Source organism: Balaenoptera physalus (genome assembly GCF_965194825.1).
Source record: "Balaenoptera physalus genome assembly, chromosome: 6".
Taxonomy (NCBI): domain Eukaryota; kingdom Metazoa; phylum Chordata; class Mammalia; order Artiodactyla; family Balaenopteridae; genus Balaenoptera; species Balaenoptera physalus.
The window spans coordinates 102,989,881-103,017,689 of NC_138885.1; the positions used below are offsets into that span (position 1 = coordinate 102,989,881).

Consider the following 27,809-nt stretch of genomic DNA (forward strand, 5'->3'; position numbering starts at 1 on the left):
TCTTGGTGGCTGCAGCTTCAGCCTTAGCATTTAATGCCCGTCTCTGGTGTCCACACTGAAAGCTGTGGCTCACGCCCGTCTCTGGAGCTCCTTTAGGTGGTGCTCTGAATCCCCTCTTCTTGCGCACCCCGAAACAATGGTCTCTTGACTCTTAGGCAGACTTTTTCCCGGACTCCCTCCCAGCTAGCTGTGGCGCACTAGCCCCCTTCAGGCTGTGTTCACGCAGCCAACCCCAGTCCTCTCCCTGGGATCTGACCTCTGAAGCCAGAGCTTCAGCTCCCAGCCCCCACCTGCCCTGGCGAGTGAGAAGACAAGCCTCTCAGGCTGGTGAGTGCCAGTCGGCACTGATCCTCTGTGCGGGAATCTCTCCACTTTGCCCTCTGCACCACTGTTGCTACACTCTCCTCCGTGGCTCTGACACTTCCCCCCCAACCCACCCGCAGTCTCTGCCAGTGAAGGGGCTTCCTAGTGTGTGGAAACTTTTCCTCCTTCACAGTTCCCTCCCAGAGGTGCAGGTCCCATCCCTATTCTTTTGTCTCTGTTTTTTCTTTTTTCTTTTGCCCTAGCCAGGTACGTGGGGAGTTTCTTGCCTTTTGGGAAGTCTGAGGTCTTCTACCAGCGTTCAGTAGGTGTTCCGTAGGAGCTGTTCCACCTGTAGATGTATTTTTGATGTATTTGTGGGGAGGAAGTGATCTCCACGTCTTACTCCTCCGCCATCTTGAAGGTGCCCCCCAGGAGAACTCTCTGTTGCTGCTTCACATTACGGACTCTCAGTGCCTTCTTTACAACTTTACAGATGACTTGCACAGGCTGGTGGACCCTGCTGGCTTTCTAAACAGTAGCAACCCAGATGTAGCTGACAGTCTCTTGGCTCTTAAGACCTGGGGTGTGAAGAGTCCAGAGAGGCAGAACTGGAAGGAAGATCACACCCTCAGCAAGTACACACGCACAAAGATGAGTGCTTGACCTTAAGCTTTGCATGAGGTGAATTATAAATTCCATCTTGATTTTGGCTATTTCACAACTTTGCAAGCCATCTAAAAGTGCCCAAAGAAAGCAGTCTTTGATGTCTTCAAATAAAACTCAATTCAGTGAGAAAACAACACATTCAAATTGTTGAAATCTTTTCAGTTATCTCACTCTAAGCTTTTATACCTTACTTTACCAATCCAAGGCATTTATTATCATTTAGAGCTACAATATTTTAGCTCATTAGTATCAAGACAAGATTTCATATCTTTTTTTCTTTTTTTTGAATTTTATTTTATTTTTTTATACAGCAGGTTCTTATTAGTTCTCTATTTTATACACATTAGTGTATATATGTCAATCCCAATTTCCCAATTCATCCTACCACTACCACCCCCCGCCCCCACTTTCCCCCCTTGGTGTCCATATCTTTGTTCTCTACATCTGTGTCTCTATTTCTGCCTTGCAAACTGGTTCATCTGTACCATTTTTCTAGATTCCACACAGATGCGTTAATATACGATATTTGTTTTTCTCTTTCTGACTTACTTCACTCTGTATGACAGTCTCTAGGTCCATCCACGTCTCCACAAATGACCCAATTTCGTTCCTTTTTATGGCTGAGTAATATTCCATTGTATATTTATATATACCACATCTTCTTTATCCATTCGTCTGTCAGTGGGCTTGCTTCCATGTCCTGGCTATTGTAAATAGTGCTGCAATGACCACTGGGGTGCATGTGTCTTTTTGAAATATGGTTTTCTCTGGGTATATGCCCAGTAGTGGGATTGCTGGGTCATATGGTAGCTCTAATTTTAGTTTTTTAAGGAACCTCTATCCTGTTCTCCATAGTGGTTGTATCAATTTACATTCCCACCAACAGTGCAAGAGGGTTCCCTTTTCTCCACACCCTCTACAGCATTTATTGTTTGTAAATTTTTTGATGATAGCCATTCTTACCAGTGTGAGGTGATACCTCATTATAGTTTTGATTTGCATTTCCCTAATAGTTAGTGATGTTGAGCAGCTTTTCATGTGCCTCTTGGCCATCTGTATGTCTTCTTTGGAGAAATATCTATTTAGGTCTTCTGCCCATTTGTTGATTGGGTTGTTTGTTTTTTTAATATTGAGCTGCATGAGCTATTTATATATTTTGGAGATTAATCCTTTGTCTGTTGGTTCAGTTGCAAATATTTTCTCCCATTCTGAGGGTTGTCTTTTCATCTTGTTTACAGTTTCCTTTGCTGTGCAAAAGCTTTTAAAGATTTCATATCTTGCATGAAGTCATACCAAGGTGGAACAAAGGTCTCCCTCATTCCATTAAAAGTGATCTTGCCAGACTATTTCTCACACCTGCTCCAAAGCTACCTAAAACCAGAGCAAATGCCCTCAAACCAACTAAAAAACCAAACAACCCACCCAATATCATACACGCAAAACAAAATTATCCTAGTTCAAACCATCCAAAAAATCCACACAATATCCACACACCCAAAACAAAGCCACCACAGCAGACATGAAATGTCCCCAAAGCAACCAACCAACCAACCAATTAACCCAATACACTGCCATCCACACATATACAAAGCAACTAAAATACTATCTGGAACGAATAATACAAAAGAACTAGATGAATTCCAAGAATAAACGTGAATCAAGAGAATGACCAATAGATTAGCTATTTTTAATTTAACATTAGAAAACCAACCCCTCCAAAAACAGGTCATAAAATAAAAGTGTATGTTTTAGAACCTGTTGTTTTCCTGATTGAGTTTGATTCTATCATACCAAGTCATTAATATGAAATTTACCTTAATTTCATATTAATTGCCTGGAAGAAATCTGAAATCTTCATTATGTTTGATTTATTATTGATCCTCATAAGACACTGTAAAGCTTTACGATTTCCTGTACATCCGTTTCCACAATCTATAAAATCCAGATAGGTTCAGAATGAATAAATTAACATTTATAATTTTTGCTTTCTGCTTCAGCAAAAAAAGATACAAAGCATAGAGATTATAAAGGAAAACACATATATAAGAAAAATTTGTATGCAATATTTAATAAGTTTAATTTCTAAAGTGTCCCCAAATATTATTCTCAACAAATGTCTGAAACAGACTTAAAAAAGAAAATGACAATAATAAAGACTACTTGAATCTATATTCTTTCCTATTTAACCACCATATAAAAAACTGACAGCTCCTCATCTAAATCAACTAAGTTGATCATCTTATAGCAATTTGAAACCTAGCAAATTTGTGATTTAAAGCACAAGCCATATTAACTGTCCTTAGTGGGTAATTTATTAGTGGTTACCCCAGCTAACATATGAAAAACAGGTGAAATAATAAATGAATTTTATTTACAACCTGATGCACATTTAAAAAACAAAAGAACACCATCCTTGCATATGTTCCCATATTACACAAGGTTAGCACAGCTAGTAGCTTGTACTGTATCTGTTTAAAATACAACATGTATGAGAAAAACCTCTAGGAATGGCCACTGAAATGTTTTTTATTTTCCAGACAAAAGCCAAGATGTATTTTTAAGAACTCAACAATGGATGTTTACTTTGCTAAATTTTATTACTTTGCCTTTTCCCTTTTCTTTCTTCCTTCCTTTATTTAAAAGAGAAATTTACCTGTATTGTACACCAGATATTTAAACATTGGTGTACTCCCATGATGCGTCTAAACAGAATATAGAAGAATTATAATAGAATCACCAGCAGCAGTAATAAGACTCTGGTCATTTTCTTTTTTCTTTGCGACTGTTACCTTGGATGCTGAATCCCTCCATAATTTCTGAAAGTTTTAGAGATGGGAATGCTGGCATATCATGGAGAAATTAAATTTCATCATTTTGGCTTTAACACGTACGCTATAAAAGTGACAGCTTGGTGCACTGTAGCTGACAGTTCCCATTAACTAGAAGCTAATGTTGCAGAGTCAGTCCAAACACTGAGTCACGGCCTCTGGCTACAGGAAGGTCCCCTTCATACTAGGATTCTCACACCCCCCATGGGAAAGAAAAGCTATAAATATTTTCCACTCGTTTCCTCCTCAAAGTGATATAATGAATATTTACACATTGGGACCCTTTTCCTAACCTGAATCTTCTTGGAAAAACCCCTCCACTGACACATTTTATTGGTCTGAGCAGTTGACTCAAACTGGCCCTCCTTCCAGAGTGAAGAATAAGCATGTATCAGGATTTAAGTTTTTGAATCACTGGCAAAACAATAAATAAAAGGTTAGGAAACATGTTTTGAAACTTTACACAGGTTTTTTTTTTTATGAATTGGTGGAAAAGTAACAAGTATCAAGAAAAATTAACTAAAATATTTTTAAAATGTTAGAAAATGGATGTGGCTTAAGGAATATTTTGAATGAGACTTCAAAAATAAAATAAGTGCTAAATTGACTTACTGGAAATTGTACTGTACTGGATAGTACAGGAGACTATCAAAAGAAAGAAAAATAAATGCATTTTTTGAGTACATTTATGTTCATTTAACAAGTTCTTTTGAGTATTAGTTGTTGGCCATGGGTGCTGTGAGTTTGTATGTGTATATAGTGGGAGGGGAGGGAGAGGCAGATGGTACAAAGAACCTGTCAGTATTTACAAAGTGCTCACATTATAATTAAGGAAGCTTGCAAATCACAAGTTTTCCAGAACAGAGCACAGACATTAAAAGCAGAAGCATGACAGCTAGACTGCCTAAGGTCAGTTCTAGCAATGACATTTACCAAGTGGGCAACCTTGGATAATAAGTTATTTAACTTCTGGGTACTTTAGTTTCCTCCTCTGTAAAATGGGAATAATAGGACCTAGCTGAGTTTGAGAACTAAATGAGTTAGTATTTGTAAAATGCTTAGAATAGTGCAAATAGTGGCACAATATAATATTTAATAATGTTATTAGGGAAACATATAGGAATATAGTGATAAATAAAAGATAGCTCTTGCCTTCATGGACCCCATTGCCTACTCAGGAGGAGAAAGATAAGTAATTTTTAAATTTCCAAGAACGTAAGTAATTGCAATATCCAAGCTATGCATACAGTACCATGGGAACACAAAGAAAAGATGTACCCAACTAGAATAAACTGAGGGGTTTGAGGAGTGTCCAGAAAGGGTTCACAGAGAAGGTAAAGCTTACCAGTCAAGGTTGAATCTCCAGGTCTGGCTTGGGGGACTAGCCTGATGATATATCTTTAAGACGAAGAATATAAGGGAAAGTAACAGTTGTACCGAAATACAATGAGTTGACTTTCTTTTGAGGTTGATGTCTAGAATATATGCTTAGAGTCAGAAAATAATTCTAGTCTGGGGTTTGTGTTCAAGATTCAGTCCAGGCATAATCACCTCCAGTGATTTTCCTTGAAACCCACATTGACTTAAATGTTGATTTTCTGTGCAGGACTGTATAGCACTCTTATTATATCATTTACCACATTATGTTGCAATTTTACATTTATACCTATATCCCTTCATTTATTCATTCTCTTATTTATTCATTCAACAAAAACATTTAAAGATATATCCCATGTTGGGACTTCCCTGGCAGTCCAGTGTTTAAGGCTTTGCCTACCAATGCAGGGGGTGTGAGTTTGATTCCTGGTTGGGGAGCTAAGATCCCACATGGCTCAAGGCCAAAAAACCAAAACATAAAACATAAGTAATATTGTAGCAAATTCAATAAAGACTTTAAAAATGGTCCATATCAAAAAAAAAAAAAAAAAGAGAAGATATATCCCATGTTACGCACAGACTAGATGCTAGGAATTCCCTGTAAACAGTACAATTGTGATCTTTTCCCTCCTAGAACATTCAGCCTAACAGGAAAAACACATACTCAATAAATGCTTTTTAAATTGGATGAGACAGATTTGCGGATCATGAGTATAAGTGGTAGGGAAACCCTGAACATGGATAAAATCTTTCTAGAAAGTAAAAAGAGACTTATGCTGGGTGAGGATGGGAAACCCCAATATTTAAAAGTGAATGAACTCAGGAAGAGTAAAGGAGAGTAAAAAAAGTAAAGCTGAATCCAGTAGAAGAGACAACAAAAAATTATTTTTTAATCCAAGGAAGCAGAGCTTCAGTGAGTGAATAAGTGTCAAATGCTGCAGAGAGAGGTCAGTGAAGAAGATGCCTTTAGAACACCAATTAGATCTGGTGCGGTGGGCAGACTTTGGTCTCCGTGACCATCACCCCCTGATGTTACTCCCATGAATTTGTTAGGTTACATAAAGGATACAATTACAGTTACTAATCAAATGACCTTTAAAAAGGGATATTATCCTGGATTATCAGTGTGAGCCTAATCTAATCATTTTACCCCTGAAAAGCAGAGATCTTTTGTAGCAGAAAGGGTGGCAGAGATTCAAAGCAAAGGATTCCACATACTATTGTTGGCTTGAAAATGAAAAGAGCCACTTTTTTAAAAAATTGGGAACCTCAGTCCTACAACAACAAGGAACTGAGTTGTCCCAATACGCTAAATGAACTTGGAAATGGAATCATCCCCAGCACTTGCAGATAGAAGGCCAGCCCTGCTGACTCCTTGATTTCAACAGAGGATCCAACTAAGCCATGTTGTGGACTTCTGACCCATGGAATTGTGAGACAATAAATTTGTGTTGTTCTAAGTCACAAAGTTTGCAGTAATTTGTTAGGACAGCTGTTGGGGAAGCAGCTGTCATGGGACCTACTGTTCCTCTCCAGGATTGTACAGTGTCCTGGGTCTGGCATATTTCCTGATATGGAAGGTGGGTATTGAGCTGTTGGTTGGCCCCAGATTTCTTTCTTATTAGGAGAAATCTTTCCCTTGTTCTAGGTACATAATGAACTTCCTTGTATTGCTTACATGTGTGTATTATATGGCACCTGGCCAGCCCCACCAGTATATCTGCCCTTCCTCCACCCTTAGGTAAAAATGTCTTAGTCTGCAGTACAAAAGGGGTACTTGCACTCCAATGAGCCTGTGTTGGCTAACAGGAGGTACCCTTCTGGCCATGGACACACACTAAAGATGCTGATCCTGCTGCATCTCTCCTCTCTATGAGTAAAACATTATTCCAACCCTTATGTGTTGAGCCCTCCTTGGTAACTCCAAACCCATAGAAGATGCAGTGGGCCAAGGTCTGTGGACTCCTACTTCTAGTGGTTGCCATTGTTATAATCTTTGTCATTCTCCATCCTTGGGATTGATAGCTGGATATTCCTGCTCTGCAACAGCAATAGAAAACTAATATACCTGGTGTAATGATTAATTTAATGTGTCAATTTGACTGGGCTAAGGGATGCCCAGAGAGCTGGTCAGACTTAATTTCTTGGTGTGTCTATGAGGGTGTCTCTGGAAGAGATTATCATTTGAATCAGTAGACTGAGTAAAGATCACCCTCACCAATGTAGGTGGGCATCGTCCAGTCCGTTGAAGTCCCGAATAGAGCAAAAAGGCAGAGGAGGGGCAAATTCACTCTCTCTGCATGAGCTCAGACATCCATCTTCTCCTGCCCTCAGACATCAGTGCTCCTGATTTTTGGACATCCAGACTTGGATTCAATTATACCACCAGCTTTCCTGGTTCTCCAGCTTGCAGATGGCAGGTCATGGGACTTCTCAGCCTCCATAATCCAGTGAGCCAATTCCAATAATAAATCCCTCCTTATATCATACATAATATGTATATACACATATATATATTATTGGAATATACCCGGAAACTGTAAGTCAATAAAGGGGTGACACTGAGAGCACCTTCATTAGTCTACTGTAGCCAAGAGACCACCTTGATTTAGTAGGGGATAGGAGATTATGGAGGTAGAGGAGCATTTTCTCTTCATAATTCCTTTATTTATACTAATTTCTATTGTGCTTCATGTAATTTTTGTGTGATGATTTATAAAGGCAATTTGTTGAATTTTATACATTTCCTCCCCTAAATACAATCTAATTCAATGAGCTTAATGCCATTTGCATATTTGATAAACATTTCTCTAATCTCTCTCTAGATAAATAATAAAGAAATGAATCTAATAGAACAAATCCAAGACCAAACTTCAAGAGTCAAGATAAATTTTAAAATCGACTGCCTTTTACTGTATGCTTGCTAAATATCAAAAGGTTTCAAAAGAGATCTCTTCAAAGTCCCTTCCCACAAAATTGTAAGGACTCTTGATGTTGCACTGTGAAACAGATTTCTGTTTACTTGACCTCCCTTTGTCCCTTTTTCAAAATTATATTTAAATAAAAACTATACTGGCAATTCTCATAGAAAACACATAAAATATATAACTAATTTCAATGTCGTTTCAAACTAAAAGTTAATTCCAAAAGTTGTAAGAATGACAGTAACTCTGAAATATGTTTTCATGTCTATTTATAACATACATACATATATATACACATATACATAGTGCTACATATGTGCGTATATAATTCTTTGGTAAAAATACAAAAATCATGTTCCAGGGCTTCCCTGGTGGCGCAGTGGTTGAGAATCTGCCTGCCAATGCATGGGACATGGGTTCGAGCCCTGGTCTGGGAAGATCCCACATGTCGCGGAGCAACTGGGCCCTTGAGCCACAACTACTGAGCCTGCGCGTCTGGAGCCTGTGCCCCGCAACGGGAGGGGCCGCGATAGTGAGAGGCCCGCGCACCGCGATGAAGAGTGGCCCCCGCTCGCCGCATCTAGAGAAAGCCCTCGCACGAAACGAAGACCCAACACAGCCAAAAATAAATAAATATGTAAATAAAGTAGCTATTAATTAAAATAAAAAATCATGTTCCAGAAAATGTTTCTTGTTTGTATTCAGAGGATTTGATATAATGCCAGTTTAATAGACATTTATTTAATTATTTAATTCCTACTATGTGTGATTCTTTCTCTACTAGGCAACACGTGGTGATATAAAAATGAAGACAATTTTTGCTCTCTGAAATCCATATTTTAGATGGAATCCAAACAAGTTTGCACAGGATTATCAGATGGAATTAATATTAATCAGGTTCATCATGTTTGCTAAGATGGCCACAGAAAGAGTAGAACTAGTATTTCTAGCTCATTTGAGTGTAGAAATGGGTCATTGTATTTCTGTTTTACGTGATTCAGCAGCTATTACAAACCCTGCTGCTATAGGTTCAACTGAATCCAACAAATACACTATAGGCTAAGTGTTGTATTCAGCCCTGAAGTTTAAAAGCCTCATCATAGACAAGGGCTTGTCCTTAAGGAGCTGAGTCCCAAATATGTACTTCACTACATGCCAGTCATATAAACCGAGGAATATTTAGGCAATTACCATTAAATCTTTGTATGTCCTTTTTTGTGTGTTTTCTGTTCTTCTCATGTAATTTTAACTGATAATTACACCCACATGGTATATAACTTGGAAGATTTTTGTCTTTGTATCAATTTAGTAAATAAAATTGGCTTGAAAAAGTATTGTAATTTCTCTATAAATTCGAATTCATTCTAGTTTATATTTAAATGTATGTCTACTTCAATAATTTAGAAATATAAAGGATAATTGGTATGGTGTGTTCATAGAAATGATATTATGACCTGAAAAATACTTAAAGTCTAGAACCTGGCACATTATTTACACCTACTCCATGTAATTAATGAAATATTTTTCTCATGTGTGTTGTTATATAATTTAATCCAATTTAAAACAATTTATAAATAATTTCCAGAAACAAATGTACTAAATTGGTATGTAGAAGCCATTAGATATTTTCATCTATGCATATAGCTTTAGACAAATCATGTTTCATTTTATTTTAAAAGTTTTGTTACACCCTATCATTATGTTTTGTAAGCATACTATTACTTATGACTATAAAGAACAATGCCAAATTCAAAGAATATTTTGCATTCTTAAACAAATAAAGTTATTACCAAATTTATCAAGTATATATGCCATATACTTGATAAATTTGGTAATTTAAATTTTATTAAGCCAAATCTTTAAAATAAGTAGCTGTAATTTTCATTTTTAAATAATTCACAAAAGTTTCAATAAACAACTTAATCTGAAACAGAAGGGAAGATAAAAGCTGTGTGAATGCTCTGACCTGGTATGTTGCTGAAAATGACTTTGTGATGAAACTACTTTGGCTTGACAATAAGTCCTTTCTTCCTCCTCTTCTTCTTCTTCTTCTTCTTCCTCTTACAAAGTGGTCATTGTAGACAGTCTATGGAAAGTATAATGTCTTTAATTTTCAACATACAGATATATGTTGTCCTTGAAGGAAAATAGCAAAAATAATATGACATATAAAACAAACACATTGCTTTTATAAACTAAAAATAATTTGAGAGACATATTTGCCTGCACTCATGTCATTATATCTGTTTGATTTCTTCCGTGTTTTTGTGCCTCTTCATTAAAAATCTAATACAAAATGAAACATAAATTTTGTAATATCAATGAGAATCATTGCTACCACTCTTTGCAAAATATGTAAATTTCAAGGCTATTTTTTTTTTCTACTTCATCCCTGACATTCCATAGATTAGTATTCCTCCACACAAAAAAGCACTATAGTCAACATTAAGCTTACTAACAGTCAGCTTATATTTTTAGGCCATACTTCTATAAGTCAGAAATAGTCCATTTTAACTAGAAATCCACCATAATCACATATTGCGTGTCTCACATTTCTACCAAGAATAAAAATACAACCTAGCCAACTCATTTGCATTGTAATCTAATTTTGAAATTACTTTATCAGTGCAATAACACATTCAATAGAGCTTTTGTCTTATTGATGAAAAGGGAATCTACTTGGTTAGGGAGTACATAACATTTTTTAATTAAATTTGTGCTATTATTATCCTTACACTCAAAGGGCCAGGTGATGGCAATGTTCCACAGAGGAAAATAATAAAGCTATAATAACAGCAATAGTCATGAAAATGTAATAACATTTTCAATAACATGATGAAATAATAACAAATATCATTATTTAGGCACCTTGCATGGAAGAGTTAAAGTAATCAATAAAATATTTATTAAATAAAATATACTTCTATTGGGGATACAGAGATGGTATAAATATGACTCATTCTCATCACCTGGTGAAGAGACACATCTTATATATGCAAAGATAAATAACAACAAGGTGACCGATTATGAGATGTTTGTGAGTCGGGTTATTGGGCAACTATTTGAAGAGGGCTTTGAAAAGAAGGGGAGTGGACAGATATTCCAGGCAGGAAAGGCTACAGCTGTAGAAATATATGTTAAGATGCTGACAGGTGGACTGGACAAATGGTGTAGACAATTCAAACAGGAGGCCTATGTGAGCTTATCCTGGAAAGGTGACCTGTGCCAGACTGTGGAGTGTTTTGAATGTCCAACCAAGGAGAGAAGAGCATGTTGTCTAAGAACTTGAATATGACCACATGATAATTTCAGTGGGAATTTAAAGGGACTGAGGAGGCCATTGTCATTTTTCTAGGAAGAATCTGTAGGATTCAGTGACTGAAGGAGAGGATAATGGAATAAAGAGGGTCAAGGATGACATCAAGGTTTTAAGTATGATTGACTGGGAAAATAAAGACATCATTTCTCTGTAAAAAAATTCTTAAGAATATTTCCCCCAATGTACAGCTAGGAGAAGTTTCAACAGAAAACTCACTTAAAATTCAGAGTGAAAAAAAAATCACTCTAGTCACACCAGTGATTATGTGAAAACAATCACAACTGTTAATTTATAAGTATTGACAATGACAGCCCTCAGGGGTATAGTGACAGTGTACATGAATTGCGTTTCTGAGTGTACATTTACTTAGCCCTCTTGTAATTAAGTTTAGAATTTCTACATGTAATGTTAAACATGTGCACTTACACTGCATTTTATATAATGCACAAAAGTATTTATAAGAATTCTATGCATTTCTGAGAGTTTACCTAAGCATATAATTTAAACTACTTTTGAGAACTTAAAGGTTTGAAAGTTTTAAAAAGAATAAAGACCGCTGAACCATAATTAAAAATTCTAAGAAACCTACAAGGAATGCTTATTAAACATTAAAGGAGGAATAAAATAACTCTAGGACCATGATCAAGAAGAACAGAGAATAGTGAGGAAAGGAAGAACAAATGGAGATTTAAAGAGTGAAATGCCTTAAGATCAATCAAATAGCAATACCAGATGTGAACAATCATCAAGCTCAAACAAACGTGAAAGGGCAGAGCTCAGGAAATAAGTGCTAAACCCATGAGCACTGCACGATAAGGTATTGGGGACAAGAGTTAAACACATCAAATAAAGGCAATCAGATTTAAATAATAACTATCGATAAGGTATTCCAGAATAACATGTTACCCCAAGTGTAACTAGTTAAGCTTTAGCAGGCCATCCAACCTGAATAAAGATAAAATGGCTTGTCTTTGGATATAATTTTAAAAATTACACAAGAGAAACTACCATGAGGAAAATGAGTTTCATTTAAAATATGGTTAAAGAATTCCATACTCCTTTTCCTTATGAAGAACAAGTCTACTACCATTAAGAACTCTTTGCACTGAATTTGCTCAAAGCCAAAATTTATCCTGGACTTACGTACACATACATGAAATATTCTCTGCATATTGCTTGAATACAGAAATAAACACCCTGCACTGTTCTAAAATTCCCAAGGGTAAATAATAAACCTACATAACACCATGAAATAACTTAGGCACTGGTTGTTAATGTGAGTAAAATATATGCAAAATAAGTAGATATCATATATCTAGGAGATACTGTACATGACTAGTAGCTCAGACAGACAGCCTCAAAAGTAGGTAAGTCTGGCTTTTTTGAGCTTTGTTTTACTAAGTACTTCTGCTCTTGATCACAAATTGCCTAACAAACTGTCTAATATGAAGAAGGCATATGGTAAATGTTATAAAGTAACTTATTGTATATGTGACTCTGAGATTTGCAGAAGCAGTGAAGATGGTTGTAATCTTAAAAACTAAAAAAAAAAACAATTTTTTTTTGACTCTTGCATTTGGTAGAGTACATTTTCCTGAAGGGGCTGACAATTTGAGAAGCCCTTGTAGGGGTCAAATGGAAATAACTTTGTCACCATTTCTATATTCTGACATATCTGAACTTATAAAGCTATTATAAGTCAGCTTCATAATTTTATTTTAATTCACACATCCTAAGGACAGGTAATTTTTCTTTATGCCAACTATTGTTGAGTTCTTGTTTTAAGAGTCTATGACTAAAGGCTAAATTCTACTTTAATTTTCTTTTCTCAAACCTCAGCCTTCTGGAGAGCTAGCTTCCCTAACACAAGGAATTGAAACCCAATCTCAGCCATCTTCTTTTTTCTTCCTGAGCTTTTTAAATATGATGGACAAAGTCATCTTTTATATATTTCACATTACTGCATTTTCATTTAGCCCTTTACTAGCAGGATCATGTTTTAACTTTAGAGAAGAAAAGAGAATGCTGATGGCCCTTTAGAGCCCCAGACAATTGAAAGTATTTCCAGAAAAGTGTGTGTGTATGTGTGTTTGTGTGTGTGTGTAATAGCAAGAGGCAGACATCATCCTGGTTCACAATACACTACACACATTATAGACATATTTATGAAAGTAGAAAACTTGCCATGAGGAATGCCAGACATTCCACAGTATGTCGATGTTACATATTTAAATATACTTTATTGATCAAATCAACAGAAGTTAATTTTAAATAGTATGTTTTGATCTCTCTTGGGCTGTAATCAGGAGGTCCATGTGAAAAGAAAAACAGAGCCAAGGTGTAAGGACAGAAACAACCACTCTGTAACCAGCATATGGTACCTATTCCTGATCTGCGATCATTTAAGCACTTGTATAAGTCAGTCCTATTTTTCAATTTATTTTAAGCAACATTAATGCATAAAGATTTATGCAAGTATTTTACTGGAAGTTTCCCATATGCAAGTATGACAGAATTAGACCTATAACTATTGCCTTCTACAAGGTCAATTCCAGTAACCATCACAAGAAAAGGAAAGCCTACACATTACCTAAGGGAAGAAAACAAGGGAGTATTAGCTTCATTGGTTAATGTAGCTACTGGCATTCCTAAAATATACAATCAAGAAACTATTGGTTTAAATTAGCTACATTTTTGCTTTCAGAAGTTTTATTTACCAGAAAATCTCTATGACCTAAAAATTTTATTCTATATTTTCATGCCCCCAAATTCTAAAATCAACCATAATATAATTGAACATATCTTTCCTTTGCAAATGCTCAATTAGTAGTAAGATATAAAAATAATACAGGCAAAAAAGTGTAACATAAATAAATTATATGTCAAATACTGTGAGAAGATTTGAATCAGAAATATAGTAAGGGTGCATTTTCACTCTTTTACCACATGAAATATTTTTGATACTTCATATGTGAACCTGGCCAGCTAAAACACAGGTAAATGTAGCAAAACACATCAGGAAAATAAAAGTGCTCATAGAATTTACCAAGTAAATGATGATTTTCTTAGATGCATGCAAAATAATTAAGGCTAATTAAAGCCACTGCAAGAAAAGCTAAGTATTATATTTATCAATTATTCACACAGCAGAATTTGTGGTTGTTTCTTGTTTATACTTTATAAAAATCAGCCTGGATTTTCTATAGTATCATTTTAAATTAATGAGGATAATTTATGTAATGAAATTCACAGTTCTTAAATATTACTGCTCTTTGACATAAGAATGAAAAATTATAGTAACAATTATTAAGCCCCTTATAAAAATTCATTTTATATGGTAGCTAATATAATAAATACGGTATCTTTATATTGTAAAAAATATTTAAAAAAAAACTCTTTGGGATATTTTTAGTGGCATAGATTAAAAGCAATACAGATTTTTAAATTAAATTTATAGTGTGGCATAGTCAAGAGTAACTCCTGGATCAGCTATTTTTAATTTGTATTTCTGTGCACCCTTTCAACTGAGTGATGAAAAATAAACGGCTAACAAAACTTTTTGTAACGTTGGCCTTTGAAATAATATGCAATCCCATTTTCTTTTATCTCAAAAGTCTTTATTTTTTTGCCTTTCATTTCCAAACTAGGGAAAGCTATTCCTTCTTCCTCCCTGCCCCCAACATCTAACAGGGAAGATCTGGTCTTGCCACCAGTAACTTTTTTCTAAGAAAGGGCAGCACTGTCCCCTAGTGGACATACAATATACTAAAATAGTTTCACAAAAGGGAGAAATACAAAGTTTTAAATAGAACAATTCAACAGCAGGAGTTTTACTGTATTGATAGCTCAGTTTTAGAATTGTGCCTGGATGCCATCCACCTTTCAAGTAATAGTGGTCTGCTACCAATATCATTATTGGTAGTCACACAGGATTTCTTAGAGCAAATGAAATCAAAACGTCAATGAAGTTTTTTCAACTTCAGTACAGATATAAAACGTATGTTACTGTTGCCATTGCTGTGAGCACCAGAAATGTCAGTCACTTCATGGCCCGCTGCTTGGTGATAATCATTTAAATGTAAACTCAAATATCTAATCCCACACCCACCACTAGATCATATATCCTTGTATGTTCTTACAGCATTGCTCCTTTTCCTTCACAGTACGTGTCACAGTTCATAATTATATTACCGTGATAATTTGCTTAATATCTGTTTCAGAGGGCAGAAAGGACCTCTTAATATTCATCACTATATCCTTAGTACTTAGCACTGTGCCTGGCACAGGGAAGGGACACTGAATATTCTTATGAATTAATAAATAGGCCAGAGAAATAATTTATTAAGAATAGAGGATCAAAGTATAGTTTCATAGTTTCATGCTAATTTCCCACTTAATAAGATACTCCTGTACCCACTCAAGTAACGATGAAGCACCAAAACAACACACTCTCAGGTCTCTCTTTACTTTTTCAGGTTTCCGCTCTTAACAATATGTTTCTCCCTGATTTTCTTAGTATACTTGTCCTTCAATAGAACATTATCATTTAGCTTTTGCTTTACCCCTGTTATTAGGCTTTGAAGTATTACTGTTTTGGGTGAGACCTCTGTTACTGGTGACTTGATTTCATAAGTTATATTCTACCTCTTTTAGAGGGAATACATTCCCAACTTTTTTTGCCATGATGACTTCACAGTATCCATGATTATTTAAAATTCTGCAATGACTTCATGGTGTTTCCTTACAAAATACTTCCTTTTTTGGAGTATGCATAAGATAACACCAAAAGTTCAGTTGTCCCCTTCCGTGAAATATGTTCTGCCCATAATGACTGGCTCACAGTCATGAGTCATTGTCAGTGACGGTAAATTGACACTATCTTGGGACTTCCAGGTAACCTTGACTTAGGTTATGACGCTGAGCTGGCTTTGCACTAAGTTTAAGCACTGCAACACAATCTGCTTTCGGAAATACTAAAGGATTCATTCAAATGCAGTTGGTAAACAGGGGAGATTTTGGTATAGCACAAAAATCCCTTTGATTCTTACACAATTTTCTCAGCGTATTAATGGTTTCACCAACCAAGTAACAAAAACCAAACACAAAATGACAACACAACTGAATATAGAAAGCAGTAGTGGTGATATAAAGTATTCTAGGCATGACTTTTTTGAGCCATCATTCTTCTTGGTTCAGCTGGGCCACATTCTGTGTGACTACTGGAAGTGTTTATTATGTGATTTTCCTTGTTTTTCCCACATTTTGCTTTGCCTTCATAAATCAGCAGCTTCACCAATTCCTTACACCTGCTTCCATCAAGATACATCTCTCCCAACCCTGATTTTTAAAATAAGTCCTTTATTTAAAGTAGTGTATATTTATCGATATTAGAAATTCAGTATGTCATTTAAACTGGTACTTTATAGGATTATAATTTTCGTTAGTGTTCACTAAATTGCATAGGTTTTGAGTTGCCTGTTCCAACCCTGTATTTTTTTCCTACATGCCCTATTATTTTTTGTGTGTTATTTAATATAACATGAGGTTTTTTTTAGGAATGCACATATCCTATGTAATAGACTATGGTAAACTTTGGGGAACTATTGGCTCCCCAAAGACATCCATGCCCTAATCCCTAGAACTTATAAATATGTTATTTTACATGGCAAAAGAGAATCTTGATACAATCAAGATTACTAATCAACTGACCTTGAGATGGGGAGATTATTCTGAATTATCTGTGAGTCCAATCTAATTACTGAGTCCTTAAAAGTAGAAGAAGGGTCAGGAAGAAAAGGACTCAATCCACCATTCTTGGCTTTAAAGATGGAAGAAGGGGGCAATGAACCAAAAAAATGTAGTCAGCTTCTAGAAGCTGAAAAGGCAAGAAAATGGATTCTCCCTTAGGGTTTCTAGAAAGGAATGCAGCCCTACCAAAGCTTGATTTTAGCCTAGAGAGACCCATGTCAGACTTCTGACCTATATAACTGTAAGATAATAAATTTGTATTGTTTAAGACACCACATTTGTGGTAATTAGCTTACAGCAGCAATAGAAAACAAATACTTAGATACCTATTTAAATTGCTGCTTTTATTGCTATTACTAATACAAAATATCTAATATTGTACACTTGCATCTGAAAAAAATTAAGTTAGAATTGATTTTATTAATTTAGTAGGAAACAAATATTTAAAAATCTCATTTACAGGTTTAGTTTGATTCAGGGATTACAAATAACAATTAGATCTAAATTGTCATTAATACAATATGAACACTCCTTTAGAGTAATGAGGACTAACCTAGGTGAAATGATTTTATAGACACACACACACACACACACACACTTGAAGATACGCTAAAGCCCCTCCACTGAAAAGAAATGAACAGCAAGTCTATCATGTTTATTATCATCACCAGCTCATACCCTGACATCTGCACAGGGGCCCCATATAATTTCCCACCTGAAGTTCCCCTCAGGCAACATCCTGAAGGGAATGTGTGAAATTCCGCTCCATACTCCTCTCAGTAAAAACTCTTCTGTCCTCTCTTCACTTTTCTCCAAATCTTGATAAATGAATCAATTGCTGTTAATGAATTAATGGGAGATGATATATTTCCCCTAAATTAAATAATTTAATTTTAATGAGATTTTTCAGGGGATAATCACTTAACCCTTAGCTTTAATTGATATGAATTTCAGTAGATAATATTGAGCAGGTGGGATTTTTCATCCTTCAAATCACATGCGTTCAACCTTAATTATAAGGCTGGGTCCCATGCATCTAACAAACTCACTGTGTAACCCCAGCTAATTAGCAGTATTTTTTCTGTCTAAAACATGATTATAAATGGGATTACTGTTGAAATTAATTGGTATTACAAGAAAGTACAAATCTCACAGTTTTGGGGGGATGATTTAACTGGAAGACTTACATATTTATTTATAATCTCCTTAACTGTAGCTGTTTTACCTATAAAATAAAAGACACAGAGGATAGATACTATATGTATTTGATGAGCTGCCACATAAAAGAGATATTAGATTTATTTGGTTTATCACCAGAAAGCAAAGATAGAATCAAAGAAGAAACTAAAAAGGAAGCAATTCTATGTTCACTATAATAAAATTTCTAAAACACGTTAATGAGGAAAATGGCACTGGTTTCCTTACAAGGTCCAAAGCTCCTGTAGTTTGAAGTATTTAATCAGATATCAGATTGCATTAAACAGGAATAAATATTGCAGAACTTCAGTTTTCAGTGGCCTTTATGGGTAGAGCTCAAAGAATTCTATCCTGGGACTCAGACAACTTTATCCAGACTTGATCTCTTTCCAACTTTTGACTCTGCTTTCCAAAGCATTGGCCTTATTCGCATAAACTCTCTCAGACTGAGGTTGGTAAGATAGATACCAACAGTTTAAAGCTAACATCTAATCTTCACAAACACTCCCACTGAGATAGAACTTCACTTTCCCAACAACAGTTCTGAAATTGAATCTGCTTGAGCTGGTATGAATCATGTGACCTGAATCAGTCATGGCCAGGAGCATTCGACTGAGGAGTCCCAGATCCCATATTGAAACAAAGGGTTGAGAGATCAGTCCCACCCAATCACAAGGACTGAGAGTGGGGAGCAGGAAAAGTCCCTAAGAAAACCAGAGTGTTATTAGCAGAGGAGAGAATGGATGTTGGGCGGCCAAAACCAAAAGATACTGTTTATAGTGAAACTTTGAGTTCTAAAGTTTCTTTCAGTTCAAAGAGTCTATGGTTTATAAATTTATTTCCTTCTCAACATGCAATTGATGTAAATAAATATTCTCTGAGGACTTCAAATTATTTTTAATTTTGAAAAAAAAGTTATTGCCCTTTTTCCAAAAGCAGATTTTCATTGATAAGAGATTTCTAAAGCACTCAATACTAGTAAGGATGAGAATTTAGATGCATCATCTTCAGAAAGGAGATACTCTAGTAACATTATTTGTTATATCTTAATAAGCAATATTGCACAACATCTATTTTGTATCAGGTAGAAAATATTCATAATATTTCTGCAAATTTGTATTTGTGCTTCTTTCACAGAAAACCATTAATACTGCAAAAAAGAAAGTGATAATCCTTCGGGCTTCTATTTGTCAAAATAAAATCCCTTTTCAAACACCTAATAGAAAGGACTTAAAAATCTTGTTACAGGGTTAAGTTGGGATGATGTGACATGGGTTGTTTAACTAGATTCAGAAATGGCCTCCAGGAAGTCTCAAGATGTTATATTCCTTATCGAAAGAGCTGTGCCAATGAAAGAAAACATTAATACTGAGAAAGTCAAAGACTTCCATTACTTTCCCTAGTCCCACACCCAAATAGTCATCCTGAACAATTAATGTTTAATGTTAGATAATTGTTAAGACATCTATAAACACTGCTGAAAACTTTAAAGGTCATTGATTTCCCTTTTAGACTAACATTGCATAGAGGCAGCATAGTGTAGAGATTAAGAGTACAGAGCCTGGTGCCCAACTGTCTAGGTTCAGATCCCAGCTCTAACACCTACCAGCGGGCTAACCTCCAGCTTATGATGATAATAAAAGAAATGCGTGAAGATTAAATAAACCAAAATTAAAATTCATAAAGCATTTACAATAATGTATATTACATAATAAGTGTGAAATAAAACTAGTTCATTTTCTCTTTCCAAGTGTCTTTCTGTGGTTTGTGAAGAAATAGGTAGCATTTACCTGATCAGTGGTTAGCTCAATTTTGTCATCCTTATTGTCCCTTTAACAAATGACCACTTAATGTAGGACATGGTCTGTTCATGATAGTCTGCCTCTGGGGGTTAACTGATACATATGATATGACATGACATAACATGACAGAATTTATAAGGAAAAGAATATAGAACTCTAAAAAGAGTTCTTTTATTTCTTGTACTTCATTGCCTCTTCAAATAGTTCTGCTTTGCAGATTAGATTATTCATTGAATACATTATACTCAATGCTTTGAAGTATGAAAGTAAAATAATTGACTATATCCATCTTGCCTTTTTTTGTGTGACTCTGGTTTTATAAATAAGTACTCTGTCACCCTAGAATGAAAAACTCAACAAATTCAATTTCACAGCAAGAAAATATGTTTTTAACATTAGATGCCATTTTTAAATTAAGTATCGTTTTACCCTACTTTTTAAAATATTAGCTGAGAAAATCAGGAAGTAAAAGAAAAAAATTATATTTGATGTGCATAGGTTTATCTATTCTTGTATAGATAAAACCAAGTTAGGAATTATCAGTAGATTTTTTTGCAATTCTCTTGATTCTCATCAGTCTAATTGCATTGCAATCATTGGTCTAGTCTATATGAGTAATTTGGGAGTAGAGGTTGGCACACAACTTGGTGAGGAGGGGCAGAACAGGTGTCAGTATGGATTCGTGAGATGAGCTGTGAAGTTAACTGCATTCACATCGTTTTATCAATGTTTATAATCAGAATTATTATACAGAATCCTGACTATTTGTTATTCATAAAAGCTGTTAACTCCTGCCAATCTTAAATCATAGAATACTTTACCATTCAATTTTAACAAACAAACTAATAGAGCAGCCAATGTTTTTTTGTCTGTTTTACAGTTGTTTGATTTACATTAATTAGTCAGGATTCATTCTTGGATTTGATAGGTCTTGTTTAAAAATAGGGATAGCCAATCCAATCCTACTTTCATACAAGTCCTAAAAGAAATCCAGCTCCTGGAAGAATAAAGAAAATCTCATGATGTAAAAGGGAGCACATCACCTGCAAATTACATATTAAATTGTAATTGAGACTAAACAGTACTTCAGATATATAGTTTAACTTTTTTCTTTTAAAATATTCTTATATTTAAAATAAATATTGCTCTAAAAATTGCTTCTTTTGAATATTGCTAAAACATCTAGGCCAAAAACGCTTAATTAGTTTGAAAATTGAGCTAAAATACATTTTGTTTTCTCAATGTAGATAATAACAATGGTATAGCAAAAAAGGAAACTTTGACTAAATTATAACAACACATAAATATATTTACATAACACATATTATAAAACATATTTGGTTATATAAAATGTATTAATCCTTTACACTCAATTGTGCACTAAACTGTGTATATTACCTGTTGTAGTTTGATACTTAAGTATTTGCAATCAAAAGTCAATGCTTAGATATTAAAATTTATTTTACAATGTAGTCTGAATGGTACAATAAAAAAACTGATATTTTTAAAAGTAAATGAACACATCTGTATATAAAAAAAGACAAGAAAATATGAAACATAACAACATCTGAATAAGTTCTAAAAATATGGTTTTACTATTTTATAAAATAATTTTTAATGATGCAAGTGACATTTACAGAAATTTCAAATAATGTTTTTAGTCTAACCAAGATTTTGTATACCAAGTTTCAGTCAAGGAGAAAATTTTCATAACTGAATTATAATCTCCAAAATATAGGAATTTAACCTGAAAACTGCAAGAAACTCCTTAGTGACAACATCATAAATAGAAATCTATAAAAACTTGATGGTTGTATATGAATTAGAGTTGAGTGTACTATGCAATTATCTCAAACTGCCCTGCTGCTTTCTTAGTTTCTGTCAAGAGTAGGACAACTGCTCAGAAAAACTACGCACAGCTAAATACTCAAGAATTCAGATGTATAAAACATTGCATTTCCTGCCTTGTGATCCAACCAATTTAGTATGTGTATTTTGGGTTCTAATTTTTTCTTTTGAAAAATGAGCTGTTTTTCTGAAATTATTTAATATCTTGCAACATAGTGTAAAATAAGCAAAAATTTGAAAGACAGATGAAAACTTACCTCAGCTGGCCACCAAATATTCAGGAAAAAAGGCCTTCAAAAAATTCAATTGACATGTTCATATTGCTGTTAGATAAAAGAAAAATTATTTAGCTTGGAGAATACACAGTTTAGAAAAGAAAGACTACAGGATCATTTGCTTGGCTTAGGAATCATTATTTCTTGTTATTTATATGTAAGGTCTCTCTATCCAACTGGGTTGCAAGACCTTATAAGATGAAACCACCTTATGTACAGCTCTATTTATACAGTCAGTAACTGCTGGTGATAACAGCCTTAGGGACACTAGCCACCCACTCTGTCAATTCTTTTCATCTGTTAATCATAGACAACTTCTATCTGTATTTTTGTGCTTTCATAATATTTTTCTAACAAATTTTATCTTTCTTTTATTTGTTTTCCTGAGATGTCTGTATAGGGCTATATTCTCATTTATATGTCTCCCTTCTAACTTAGATTTAATTGTGAGAGGAAAATAATGATTTGTTCCCAACTTGGCATTTATGGACCCAAAATATGATTTCCTTTGCTTTTCCTCACCTGTGTTTCATATCTCAGGTTTATTGGAAAATCAGATGTAGCAGTAACAAGAGAGTAAAAAAAAACGAATCTAGTATTCTAAATGCAGATTTTTTGTTTAGATTAAGGGAAAATGCTATTCTATTTTTATGGGTTGAAATTTTATTTCTAAAACAACCGTTAGACAATATCAATTTAATTTTGTAGGTAAATCTCTTTGATAGCTCAAAAGGCTAACCTGATACATTTTGTAACAGAACTAAATATATCCTTCTGTACACTGAATCTTCAAATTGACAGGAGCAAGATTTTTTTTAATGTTTGTACAGAAAATACATTGTACAGTAAATAGTGAAGCAATTCTTACCTGGGTCACTGTCATAGAAAGTTATGCATGAAGAGCAAAGAGAGGTCTTCAGTAATGATTACTATTTGATCTATAAGCAATAATTTTTCAATAGTCTACATGACGTGTGCCTAGGAATATTGTCCATCAGTAAATCACTGGTGGCATAATAATCCGTTATGTGGGTTAAACAATCCTTGCCATTTTTCAGTTACTGACATTAACATTTTATTGGGAAAAGGCAATTGAAACATGATTCCTGTTTAGAGAACAATTAATCAGTCAAGTCCGCCATCCTTATATATAACACGAAGGGATGGAGTCGATCTCTGTAATTCCTTGTCGATCTTTAAAATCCTGTAATTCTTTTCACTGAGCAATTCCTACGTGCTCTGCAGTCCCAGATGTCCCAGAGAATCTACTTTTATTGAGTACTCATGATGGCTTAGGCTTATAAATGGAAATCTAGATGGCATGAGTAATACCTATGAAACAATTAGTGAGTAAAATGGCACATTGTTTAGCCTATAAAAATCTTTGCATTTACGATATAATGAGCTAAATTAAATGGATTGTTGCTCACTAAAGCTATGCGTGCACAACTTTGAGTTTGTAAACATACCTTTGAAGAGGAAAACATAAATTTGAAATCGTGTACCTATTATGACTATGAGATGGCCCTTAAACACGTTTCCCCAACTACTAACCATTTAACACAGGCCTTTAAAAAGCTAGGAAGTAAGGTGAAAGAGTGTTTTTCTAAACTTGAGCCATTTAGACTTTTTGTTTTATTTTTAACTATAAGATAATAAGAAGTATCAGAAATGATGCTCCTAATACCTGGTCACAGGCGGACATGTACCTATGTATCTTCTCCAACCAAAGTGTTTGCGCTTGTTTTTGTTTGCTGATGAGAATAAGACTGATCAATGAGAGTTCAAGTCCTTAGTGCTTCAATCATACACCAAATAAGCCACAAGAAAGATGATGTTACACAGCTATTCAACTGGTTACAAAAAATAAATAAATACTGTGTCTTCAATAGAAAGGGGAGGGCTGTAGGTAGGAATCTTTAGAGCCCCAAACAAAATCTGCCAACTCCAAAAACTCATTAGGCAAACCTGCTGTGCTTGTCTAGGTAAAAGCAAACTATCAGTTGCTAGCATACTGAGAATTTATGTGCAGTTACATGGTAAACTGGGAGCAGCCAACTCTTGTCTGGGTAGTAATATAATCTTTAAAAAGGAAAGGAAATTTTAAAACTTTAAATCTCCTTTGGCAATCCATTTCAACCTAGCATTTTCCTTCTCTTAGTTATTAGGATGGCAATAAAAAAATTTAAAATCTTTTCTTGTTTTTTTTTTTTTAAAGCTTGTAGTAAAGTAGGAATAGAAGGAAATTGCCTTAATGTGATTAATAATTATTATTTCTTTATAAGAATAAACACAATCCTAATGTTTTATTAGTATTATGGTATTTAGTATTAGTGTTAGTATAATGGCACTAAAGGCATTCTCACTAAAGGAATAAGAAAGGAATAAGAAAAAGACAGCATGTATTGCCAAAACATTAAGTATTATTTTGAAGATTCTAAACAATGTGGCAAGAAAAGAATTAGGAGTGGTAAGTTTTATAAAGGATGGGACAAAACTGTTATTGTTTGCCACATGTGTATTTTTTTAATTCCAAAATCACAAAAATCAACTGAAGAGCTGTAAGAAGCAATAAAAAGTTTAGTTAAAATGTTCAGAATCAATCAGTCAAAAACATGCATACACACACATAATGTGTGTGGGTATATTTCTCCTAACAGCAGTAAAAGCAAGTTAAAAAGTATAAAAAATAAAGCCTCTATTCATGGTATCAGTGAATAAGCAATAAATGAAGTCTGAGAACAAACAAGCAATATGAAAGAAATTCAGTGAAGAAATCTCTTAGGCTTTGTTGGAATATGTAAAGAAGACATAAATAAATTATAACAGTGAACATTACAAAGAGATTTGTCCTAATGTATTACAACATACTAAAAATATAATTATTAAAACAAAGTATCACTAGTGCAGGAATAGAAAAATACATCAAAGAAACACAGGAGGGAGTCAAAAATAGACCTACATATGTACGATAAAGGCATCATATCAAATCATTGTGAACGTACAAATTACTCAAAATATGGTATTGGAATATTGACTATTTATATATATATTAAAAAAGATTTAGTTAAAGCCCTAGCTTTCAACATACGCAAAAATAAATTCCAGGAGGATTAAAAGGTGAAAAGTAATAAATTTTAAAAATTATAGAATAAACCATAGAATTCCATCTTAAGAATGAAAAACTTTTCTAATCATGTCATAGAGTGTTCTGCCTATGTTTTCCTCTAAGAGTCCACTGTATATTCTTGCCTCCTTTATCAAAGATAAGGTGACCATATGTGTGTGGGTTTATCTCTGGGCTTTCTATCCTGTTCCATTGATCTATATTTCTGTTTTTGTGCCAGTACCATAGTGTCTTGATTACTGTAGCTTTATAGTATAGTCTGAAGTCCGGGAGCCTGATTCCTCCAGCTCTGTTTTTCTTTCTCAAGATTGCTTTGGCTGTTTGAGGTCTTTTGTGTTTCCATACAAATTGTGAAAATTTTTGTCCTAGTTCTGCGAAAAATGCCATTGGTAGTTTGATAGGGATTGCATTGAATCTGTAGATTGCTTTGGGTAGTAGAGTCATTTTCACAATGTTGATTCTTCCAATCCAAGAACATGGTCTATCTCTCCATCTGTTTGTATCATCTTTAATTTGTTTCATCAGTGTCTTATACATTTCTGCATACAGATCTTTTGTCTCCTTAGGTAGGTTTATTCCTAGGTATTTTATTCTTTTTGTTGCAATGGTAAATGGGAGTGTTTCCTTAATTTCTCTTTCAGATTTCTCATCATTAGTGTATAGGAATGCAAGAGATTTCTGTGCATTAATTTTATATCCTGCTACATTACCAAATTCATTGATTAGCTCTAGTGGTTTTATGGTAGCACCTTTGGGATTCTCTATGTATAGCATCATGGCATCTGCAAACAGTGACAGTTTTACTTCTTTTCCAATTTGGATTCCATTTATTTTTCGTCTCTGATTGCTGTGGCTAAAACTTCCAAAACTATCTTGAATAATAGTGGTGAGAGTGGGCAACCTTGTCTTATTCCTGATCTTAGTGGAGATGGTTTCAGTTTTTCACCATTGAGAACAATGTTGGCTGTGGGTTTGTCATATATGGCCTTTATTATGTTGAGGTAAGTTCCCTCTGTGCCTACTTCTGGAGAGTTTTTATCATAAATGGGTGTTGAATTGTGTCGAAAGCTTTTTCTGCATCTATTGAGATGATCATATGGTTTTTCTCCTTCAATTTGTTAATATGGCTTATCACATGGATTGATTTGCATATATTGAAGAATCCTTGCATTCCTGGGATAAACCCCACTTGATCATGGTGTATGATCCTTTTAATGTGCTGTTGGGTTCTGTTTGCTAGTATTTTGTTGAGGATTTTTGCATCTATGTTCATCAGGGATATCGGTCTGTAGTTTTCTTTTTTTGTGACATCTTTGTCTGGTTTTGGTATCAGGATGATGGTGGCCTCGTAGAATGAGTTGGGGAGTATTCCTCCCTCTGCTATATTCTGAAAGAGTTTGAGAAGGATAGGTGTTAGCTCTTCTCTAAATGTTTCATAGAATTCGCCTGTGAAGCCATCTGGTCCTGGGCTTTTGTTTGTTGGAAGACTTTTAATCACAGTTTCAATTTCAGTGCTTGTTATTGGTCTGTTTACATTTTCTATTTTGTCCTGGTTCAGTCTTGGGAGGTTGTCCTTTTCCAAGAATTTGTCCATTTCTTCGTGGTTGTCCATTTTATTGGCATAGATTTGCTTGTAGTAATCTCTCATGATCCTTTGTATTTCTGCAGTGTCAGCTGTTATTTCTCCTTTTTCATTTCTATTTCTATTGATTTGTGTCCTCTCTCTTTTTTTCTTGATGAGTCTGGCTAGTGGTTTATCAATTTTGTTTACCTTCTCAAAGAACCAGCTTTTAGTTTTATTGATCTTAGCTATTGTTTCCTTCATTTCATTTTCGTTTATTTCTGATCTGATCTTATGATTTCTTTCCTTCTGCGAACTTTGGGGTGTTTATGTTCTTCTTTCTCTAATTGCTTTAGGTGTAAGGTTTGGTTGTTTATTTGAGATATGTCTTGTTTCTTGAGGTAGGATTTTAGTGCTATAAACTTCCCTCTTAGAACTGCTTTTGCTGCATCCCATAGGTTTGGGGTCGTCGTGTTTTCATTGTCATTTGTTTCTAGGTATTTTTTGATTTCCTCTTTGATTTCTTCAGTGATCTCTTGGTTATTTAGTAGTGTACTGTTTAGCCTCCATGTATTTGTATTTTTTACAAATTTTTTCCTGTAATTGATATCTAGTCTCATAGCGTTGTGGTCGGAAAAGATAACTTGATACGATTTCAATTTTCTTAAATTTACAAAGGCTTGATTTGTTACCCAAGATATGATCTGTCCTGGAGAATGTTCCATGAGCACTTGAGAAGAAAGTGTATTCTGTTGTTTTTGGATGGAATGTCCTATAAATATCACTTAAGTCCATCTTGTTTAATGTATCATTTAAAGCTTGTGTCTCATTTAT

At 34.6% G+C, this 27,809-nt stretch overlaps 1 protein-coding gene across 1 annotated transcript in view; it reads right to left on the reverse strand.

The window, feature by feature from the left end:
* The window catches only part of ERBB4 (erb-b2 receptor tyrosine kinase 4), a 1,174,475-nt gene extending 1,146,894 nt beyond the window's left edge, over nt 1-27,581 (reverse strand). Inside the window, exon 1 of the mRNA XM_082466966.1 lies at nt 10,065-27,581. The gene's annotated coding sequence lies outside the window, so the exon portion shown is untranslated. The remainder of the gene's footprint in view (nt 1-10,064) is intronic.
* Nucleotides 27,582-27,809: the final 228 nt, after the last annotated feature.